We start from the raw sequence: 9,525 nt of genomic DNA on the forward strand, positions 1-9,525 counted from the left end.
CATATCCTGTTGGTAAGATAGCCCTGGAAGTGGCTTTTGGGGACGAGCATGATTCCCGATCCGAAACACTAACCTTTGAGGTGGTGAAGATCCGGAGCCCGTATCATGCCTTGTTTGGGCGGACGGCTTATGCCAAATTCATGGCACGTCCTTGTTATATATATTTGCAGCTCAAGATGCCGGGTCACAAAGGGACAATAACAGTTCATGGGAGCCGCAAGATTGCTTTGGAATGTGAGGAAGGTGATGCGGCCTATGCAGAGTCGGTTTGTGCCATGGAGGAGTTAAAATATTATAGGGACAATGTTGATCCGGCGGACATGACCCCTTTGAAGAAGCCAACTACGGAGCATGATTCAGACCTGAAGTTCAAATCAACGGCTGAGACCAAGCTTGTTGACTTCATGCCTGGCGATTCGTCCAAGTAGTTCACTGTCAGTGCCAACTTGGACCCTAAATAGGAAAGCACGCTCATCGAGTTCATCCGTGAGAATCGGGACATTTTTGCATGGAAGCCTTCTGACATGCCAGGTGTACCAAGGGAACTCGCTGAGCACACTCTTAATGTTGGTCCCAAGTATAAACCGGTAAAGCAATTTCTCCACCGGTTTAACGAAGAGAGGCGCAAAGCTATTGGGGAGGAGGTGGCCAGGCTCTTAGCAGCTGGTTTTATCGTTGAAGTGTTCCATCCAGAGTGGCTTGCTAATCCGGTGCTGGTTCTTAAGAAAAATGGCACTTGGCATATGTGTGTGGATTATACGGATCTTAACAAGGCTTGTCCAGCGGATCCTTTCGCCCTCCCCCGCATTGACCAGATTATTGATGCCATGGCGGGTTGTGAGCGTTTCAGTTTTTTGGTTGCGTATTCTGGGTATCATCAGATCAAAATGGCGGTTGAGGACCAGGAGAAAATGGCGTTTATTACTCCCTTTGGAGCCTTCTGCTATGTATCTATGCCTTTTGGGCTCAAGAGCGCCCAAGCCACTTATCAACGGTGTGTACAGAATTGCCTGCATAAACAGATTGGCCGCAATGTGCACGCCTATGTGGATGATATTGTAGTCAAGTCAAGGCAGAAGGAGACGCTGGTTGATGATTTGAAGGAAACCTTTGACAACTTGCGGGTTTATAAGATGATGCTTAACCCTACCAAATGTGTCTTTGGTGTTCCGGCAGGCAAGTTGCTGGGCTTTCTTGGGTCCAACAGAGGAATTGAGGCTAATCCGGAAAAGATTACGGCTATCACCTCCCTGGCTAAACCGAAGTGTATCAACGATGTACAGCGTTTGGCGGGTTGGATCGCCGCACTAAGCCGGTTTATCAGCCGCCTCGAAGAGAAGGCCATCCCTTTATACTAGATGTTGAGAAATACAAATCAATTCATCTGGAGTCCAGCTGCTGATGAAGCGTTGGAGGACTTGAAGCAGCAATTAGCCAATCCACCCATTCTTGCAGCTCCGGTCGACAAGGAGCCATTATTGTTATACATAGCGGCCAATGCTCGTGCATTTAGCGTGGCTATTGTGGTAGAACGCAAGGAGGCAGGCAAAGAGTATCCGGTTCAGCGGCCGGTTTACTATATCAGCGAGGTGCTTATTGAATCCAAGCAAAGGTATCTGCATTGGCAGAAGCTGGTATATGGAGTTTTCATGGCAAGCCGGAAGTTGAAGCAGTATTTCCAAGGGCACCCTATCACAGTGGTCAGTTCAGCTCCCTTGGGCGATATCATACAGAACCGGGAGGCGACCGGCCGGATTGCCAAGTGGGCCATAGAACTTGGGCCACACGGATTGAAGTACGTGCCTCGGACGGCGGTGAAGTCTCAAGCACTTGTTGATTTCATCAATGATTGGACAGAGTTGCAAGCACCAGAGGAAAAGCCGGATCACACATATTGGACTATCCATTTTGATGGATCCAGGCAATTGGAAGGCTCGGGGGCTGGAGTTGTGTTAACTTCCCCACGAGGTGATAAGTTTTGTTATGTTCTCCGCTTAATGTTCCCTTGTACTAATAATGCAGCTGAGTATGAAGCTTTGCTCCATGGTCTCCGGATGGCTAAAGAGATGAATCTAAGTCGGGTTAAGTGCTTCGGTGATTCGAACCTCGTAGCTCAACAGGTGTCTGGCATTGGGATTCTAAAGACCCACTCATGGCTGCATATCGTCGTGAGGTGGACATTGTTGCAGGACACTTCAAGGGTTATCAGGTGGATCATGTGGATCGTCGAAAAAATGAAGCGGCGGACGCTTTAAGCCGGTTGGGCTCTCAGCGTAAACCGGTCCCGCCTAATGTCTTTCTTGATGTGTTGCACAATCCGTCGGTCAAGCTCCTAGGTGAAGCAGATTTGGCTATTCCTGATTCGGAGGCTCAATTGGTGGCAGCCCTGCATGTTATACCGGATTAGACAGTTCCTTATCTTGCGTACATGAACCGGGGGGAGTTGCCAGAGGATGAGACTCTAGCCAGGCAGATAGTCCGGCGATCCAAATCTATGACAATTATCAATGGTGAATTGCATCATTGCAGCGTATCACGGGCGTTTCAACGTTGCGTCTCTCCCGAGGAAGGTTGTGAAATTTTACGCGAAATCCATGAAGGGGATTCTGGTCACCACGCCGGTTCAAAGTCTCTGGTGGCTAAGGCGTTTCGTCACGGGTTTTACTGGTTGACAGCTCATGCTGATGCGGAGGATTTGGTTAAACGGTGTGATGGCTGTCAGAAATTTTCAAGGCGTGCTCATGTGCCGGCTCAAGAATTGAGGATGATTCCAATTACTTGGCCGTTTGCAACATGGGGGATGGATATGGTCGGACCTTTTAAAAGATCCAAGGATAAGAAAACCCACCTTTTGGTGGCAGTTGACAAGTTTACCAAGTGGGTTGAAGCGGAGCCTGTCAGCAAGTGTGATGCAGCTACTGCGGTGCAGTTCATTAAAAAGGTGGTTTTCCGGTTTGGCTTTCCACACAGTATTATTACTGACAATGGTACCAATTTATCCAAGGGTGCTATGAAGGAATTCTGTGAACGTGAGCACATCAGACTTGACGTATCTTCAGTGGCTCACCCCCAGTCCAATGGGCAGGCAGAACGAGCTAATCAAGAGATCTTGCGAGGCATCAAACCCCGGCTTATGGTTCCATTGCAAAGAACACCGGGATGTTGGGTTGAAGAGCTACCATCTATGCTATGGAGTATTAATACTACTCCCAACCGATCTACAGGATACACACCATTTTTTATGGTCTACGGAGCAGAGGCGGTTCTCTCTAGTGATATCCGACACGATTCGCCTCGTGTGGCGGCTTATGTTGAAGCGGACAATGAGACAGCACGGCAAGATGCTTTGGACTTGCTAGATGAGGAGCGTGACATAGCGGTTGCCCACTCAGCGATTTATCAACAAGATCTTCGTCGCTATCACAGTCGCCGGGTCAAAACCAGAACTTTTCAAGAAGGAGATTTGGTGCTTCGGCTCATCCAAGATCAGACGGATATGCACAAGTTATCCCCACCTTGGGAGGGACCTTTCGTGGTCAGCAAGAATCTGCACAACGGGTCGTACTATCTGATTCATATTCAAGAGCATAAAGACTCACGTACATCAGAGGAGGAGACCAACAGGCCGTGGAATATAACTCATCTTTGGCCTTACTACACTTGAGCCATCGGCTCTATCTATGTACATATTATAGCAGTGTATATATTATCATTGATATAATAAAACCGGAGCCTCAGCTAAAGTCGGGTCTCTGTCCTTTCATATCATGCGTGGTTACATGGAGTGGTTCTGTTTTAAAGTGGCCTCCGGTTTACCCCTTGAAATTTGCTTTTCAAAAAAAGCTTTGTGATATCACTTGGGGCCTTGGTCGTGTATGAACCAACGCGACACCTTTTGATAGGCGAAAGACACCAGATCACTTGGGGACATGGTCAAGTCTGAACCAGTCACGCCTCTTGATCGGCCTAAGGCCACAAAATCACTTGGGGGCTTGGTCGAACCCGAACCATTGCCACGCCTTTTGATCGGCATAAATGCCACGATTTCATTTGGGGACATGGCTGACTTGAACCATTGTCACTCCTATTGGGGGCTTGGTCCTGTCCGACCGTGGTAACACCATCTGATCAGCTCAGTAAAGCATGATTTTGCAAACGGTTTTTATCATTGCCTTTGCTGCCATATTTCTTTTATGACTATTCTTCAATTTTTGTTGTGTTTCCTTTACACCAACAACACTTTTTTACCGGTTCAGCTGACGGAAATCGGTTCATTTATATTCCGGAGAAATATGCCCGGTTTAACTTTCCTGTTAACATCATGAAGTAGCAGGGGGGCTCATAATGACCCAGCACGGTTTTCATGGGAGTTGTTTTCTCCCCTTTGATGATAACGGTTTATAAATACTCCGTTTCAAGCCTGGCTAAGCCAACTTCATGCCCAGCGATGGCAGGTATTTTGTATCGCATATTTGATTATATGTTTTAAGTACATTGATAATATATATATATATATATATATATATATATCAAGGTTATAAACCGGTTGGCGGTATAACCGCCACCGCAGTTCAAGATTTTCTGATTGCAGGAAATATAAATTGAGGATTTCAAGCAAAAGCATCAGTACTTATGCACGAAGGCATATTTAAGGCAGTAGTATTGACTATCCTATTACAAGGCAACATGGTGCCCAGATAAGATCATTGTTATTTTGGCAGATCATAATAAGGAAGTTGTTTAAACTAGCTTCCGGTTCAAGCCTGCTCATCAAACCGGTCTGATGGTTGTGGGTCGTCCCGCGCCGCTTCAGCTTCCTCATCTCTATCCATTGGCTGGAAATCAATAGTGGACCAGTCGATTCCCATTAAAGCTTGAAAGACAGCCTCTTCATGGATCAGAGAAGACGGTTCAATATCAGGAGCGTAAGTATGCTTACGGATTGGAGGGACCAGATTCTCCGCTTCAGGAATTGGTGCGGCCACTCTTTTGTTCTAATCATTGTACTGAGCTTGATAATGCGACAAGTCGGCCTCTTCAGCCAATTGACAGGCCAGAGGGCGTACCGCACAGTTTATCGCCCTCAAATCATCTTCATTGAACTCTGAGCCATCTTCCTTCAAGCTGGGATAGCCTTGAGCTGCTTCAACAGGATCGAAATCCGGCACCCATGCTTTTGCCCGGATTAAGGCGTTGATGGCTCCGGTTCGAGCAGCAGATTTTTTCAGTTCTTCAATCCGAGCAGGAAGCATTGACAACCTATTAAGAGTGTCTTGGATTAAAGTGGGTGCCGGATTGTTATGAGATGCAGTGGTAATGATCCGTTGCGCTCCGGTATACAGCTGTTCAATTAAAGTGCAGGCAGCCTTCAACTTCTTCCGAACATCTGACCCTAAGTGACCAATGTGTGTACCTGCACACAATACAGGAAAGATCACAAACCGGATCTATAATAAGCAGGCCAGAGTTGTCTAGGAAACCAAAAGGAGCTTACCAAAGATAGCGGCGGTCATGGAATGTACTTGCCGCTTTACGGCGGTCAGCTCATCTACCACCGGTTTAAGGGCAGCTTCAGTGTTTTCAGCCCTTTTTATTAAAGCGGCCTTCTCAGTGGCCCAATCAGTCTGCTCCTTCTGGAAGTCCTCCTTCAGCTGTTCTGTGATGCTCAAAGCGCTGGTCATTTCTTCCCTTGCCTTGTCGGTTTCAGCTTGTTGGGTTTTCAAAATCTCCTGCAGATCAGTAATCCGGTCCTCTTTGATCCTCACTTCAGCCTGCATAAAGACAATGCTTGGCTTTCAACAAACGGTACAAGAATTTGAAGTACCAACCACATAACAAGTTATATGCTTGATACTTGGGGGCTAATGCACCTTCAATTTTCATCTATTACTAAATCGCAAAGTCCCAAGCTCAATACAGGTATTCAACTTGGCACTTGGGGGCTAATGGCTATTTGCTCAGTTATGTTCTGATGTTAGAATTTTTAATGGAGTCCCGGTTTAACTATACTAAGTTGAACCGGCCCTTAGGGGCTACATTAATGGATTTCAAAGTATTGAGGACTATATTCAAGTCCCGGTTTGAAGAAGATTACAAAACTGGCACTTGGGGACTAGGAGGATTAATACAGTGGCAGTAATTAAAGAAAGAAGAAGCGCAAGGAAGTTACCTCAAATTTATCTCTCATTATTTTTACCACGCCAGCTTCACAGTCACGACTAGTATACAGCTGGTTCAAGTAACCAGAATGAACATCTTGGGCACTCAGAGCAGCATATGTTTCCAGATCAACATCCCATTTGCCTTTGTTCATGCCAGAAGAATCTTCTTTCATAGTATGCTTGGCCAAAGCGACAGGATTCCCTGGTTCAAAGTGACCTATGCCGGTAATTACAACATCATCATCCTTGGACTCGCCGGTTTGCGTTGGCACGGTCGGTTTATCGGCAGGTTTTGAAGGACTGCGGGATCCATCAATCCGGACGGAGCTGGCAGGCTGGTCAACAAGGACTGAGGTATCGATAGGCCTTTTATCAGTAATAGCATCATCTTGCAAAGGAGGATCATTGGGAATATCTTCAGGAATGAACGCTTCAAGATCTGGTGTTTTATCCTGTTCAGGGGCAGCATCTTCCTCGGCCGCCTTATTCAGGCGGGTTTCTTGCTTGGTTTAGGTTTAGCCCTGAAAGAGAAACAAAAAGTCAAGGAACAGCATAAGTTGTAACATGGTATTTCAGAAGCATATGTTCAGTCTAGCTTACCCAAGAACCGTTTTCAGTGGTGGCAGCTGAGTGGCCGATGATTCACCAGAGGAAGAATGGGAAGTAACCTGATAATCGGAGTCGGACGGATTAAGAGGTTGACGGATGAAACCCGCTTTAGGACATAAATTAATAAAAAGGTCGGAGACCTCGGAGCGGCGTTTTCGAACCGGACTGTTTGGTAAACCGGCAGAGGTAACTACCTGGCTGCTGTGCCGGGTTGTGCGGCGAGCTTCATGTTGCTGAGTCTTCATAAGAAATTTGGGATCCAAATAAGCAAAAGGATGAGAAAATTTAACTTTCCGGTTTTCCTGGTGAAATTTTGGCAAAGGCAAAGGATCCGAATCGGAAGAGAGAATAATTACCTCAGCGACATCAGCATTACTTGCTTCAGCGTTGTCCTGACAAGTATCATCATCAATAAGGCATGTAAAAAGTAAGCCTAGTGAATCGAGTTCTACCTCAGGGTCCGAGTTACCCACATCATCATCAACAGCCGGATCAGATGAAGCAGTGGTTTTCCTCTTTTTAGCAGGCTTCTTGACGACCTTGGTCTTTGGCCAGATTGGCCGTTCTGCTTTCTCTGGTTTGTCTTGTGGAAGCTTCTTGCTCCAAAACGGATTATCACCTTGGGTAAGCAGCAATTGATGTCAGACAGAGATAGCAATAACAGGTTCAATAAAAAGTACAATCAAAAACTTACAGCTGGCGGTTTGTTGGTAGCACAGAAAGGGGGCAGGCCGGTTTGAGCGCAGAGGTGCTCCGATTCATTCAGTATTTTCTTCACAGCCTCTGTGACTTCATCATCGGAGAGCTGGATGTTGATGTGTCGGAGTGGGTCATCAACGCTACCAGTATACTGGCACATTAACCCGGAGCGCCGGCTAAGAGGCAGTATGCTCCATGATATCCAACAGCGTGCGAGATCTACTCCTCTTAAACCATTGGCCATGAAGGCTCAGAGCTTGGATAATTGCGGAGCGTATTTACTCCTCTCCTTGGCACTTAACCTTTGTGGGAAGGGGTGTGTATTGCTGAGCCGCTCCGGGCGAAAGCCAGGCAAAGTATTTTCATCATTAGGGGAAGTGTCTTTGCAGTAAAACCATGTTGCATTCCACTCCTTGGGGTGACTGTGTAATCTGGCATGGGGATAAGTGATTTCTTTCCTTTTCTGAATTGCCATACCGCCGAATTCGGTATTGGGACCATCAGTGAATTCTGTGCGGCGGTTTAAGTGGAAGCAGTCTCTGAACAATTCAACTGTGGGTTCCTCTTGAAGGTATACCTCACGGAGCACTTGGAAGTAACATAACTTGGTAACAGAATTGGGGCCAGTGTCTTGCGGGCGAAGTTGAAAGTTGGCTAACACATCCCGGTAAAATTTAGAGCCGGGCGGTTTGAAGCCCCGGGCTAAGTGATCCGCAAAGATCATAACCTCTCCCTCTTGAGGTGTGGGAGGACATTCATTACCAGGAACCCTCATCATCCAACTGAGTTTCTGTGACGTGAGAAGGAACCCAGTTGCACTCATATACTTGTTTGGCCATGGTGAGATCTACAAGAAATAGGTGATTCCGGTTCAAGAACATGTTGGATAAAAGAAGGCGCTGGTATGAACAATGCTAAACCGGAGGCAGTATACTTAAACCGGATTTTTATGAAGTGGCATCATGTGGGTAAAGAGTTTTGGCGGTTCAACAAGGGGACTAATGGTATATACCGGTTTATTAACTTTTTCTATATTAAGTTAAACCGCCTGATCTAAACATTGAAAGCAATTGAGGTTGCGGATGGCTAAGTATGCAGAAACAGGTTTCACAAAGTCTTATTGCAGCAATGGATCTGAAGCAAGTTCAGAAAAATAGAAAATATTCAAAAGATTAAAACAGAGCGGAAGTGAGTCAATGGGCAGGTATGTAGATGAGATCTATGGACTTGAGCATGAAACTATAGGGGGATGCTAAAAGGCTACTGCTAATCAGAGCAGGGTTTCACAGATCTATCCAGGAAAATGGGTACGAGCATGAACAAGTGAGGACCACGGCAAGAACACGAAACACTAGAACAGATCTATGTTAAGAAGAGTAGAAGGCTTACCGGAATCGAGGAAGACGCGGAAAGCTACGCAGTGCTCTGGAGCATTCAGGTTGATGCAGCGGCCCAAGATGAGGCAGAGGTCAATGGCGGCGGCGGAGTTCCGAGGCTGGCGACGCGAGGAAGACGAAGAGAAAGAGACGAAGGGGAGAAAAGGAAATGACCCTTCTGTCGTATTTATAAGGCAAAGGACGTGTGTCAGGCGCGCGAATCTAGGAGCCACAAGATTCGGAAGTGGAGTTGCTGCCTTGGGTATTGCCGATCTGTTAATAAAAGAAGGTGTCATAAATGTTAACTTCATGATGACGTCATGCCAGTTTACAGCAACCAGAGATGATGACGAAATGGCGGTTTACCAATTACCAGAAGATGTTGATGACAAAGATTTTTGGATTGGTTCAACAATTCCTGGTGCCGGTTTACAGCTTGCTATGAGGTCTGTCGTGGATCTTCTTTGACCACGTGGACCAAGGCTGGACATCTATTTTGGATTGGTGCAACAATTCCTGGTGCCGTGTCGCATGTCAATGCTGTGAAGAGGTCGGCGTGTGTTGGGGATATTACTACTAGGTGTGAACCGGCCTACCTGGGCCGGGTTAGCTTCATTAGTAGTATAAAGGTGATTAAGCAGATGAAGGCCCAAGGCCTGTAGTCGGTTTAGAACCTGTAG

Source organism: Triticum aestivum, chromosome 6B (genome assembly GCF_018294505.1).
Source record: "Triticum aestivum cultivar Chinese Spring chromosome 6B, IWGSC CS RefSeq v2.1, whole genome shotgun sequence".
Taxonomy (NCBI): domain Eukaryota; kingdom Viridiplantae; phylum Streptophyta; class Magnoliopsida; order Poales; family Poaceae; genus Triticum; species Triticum aestivum.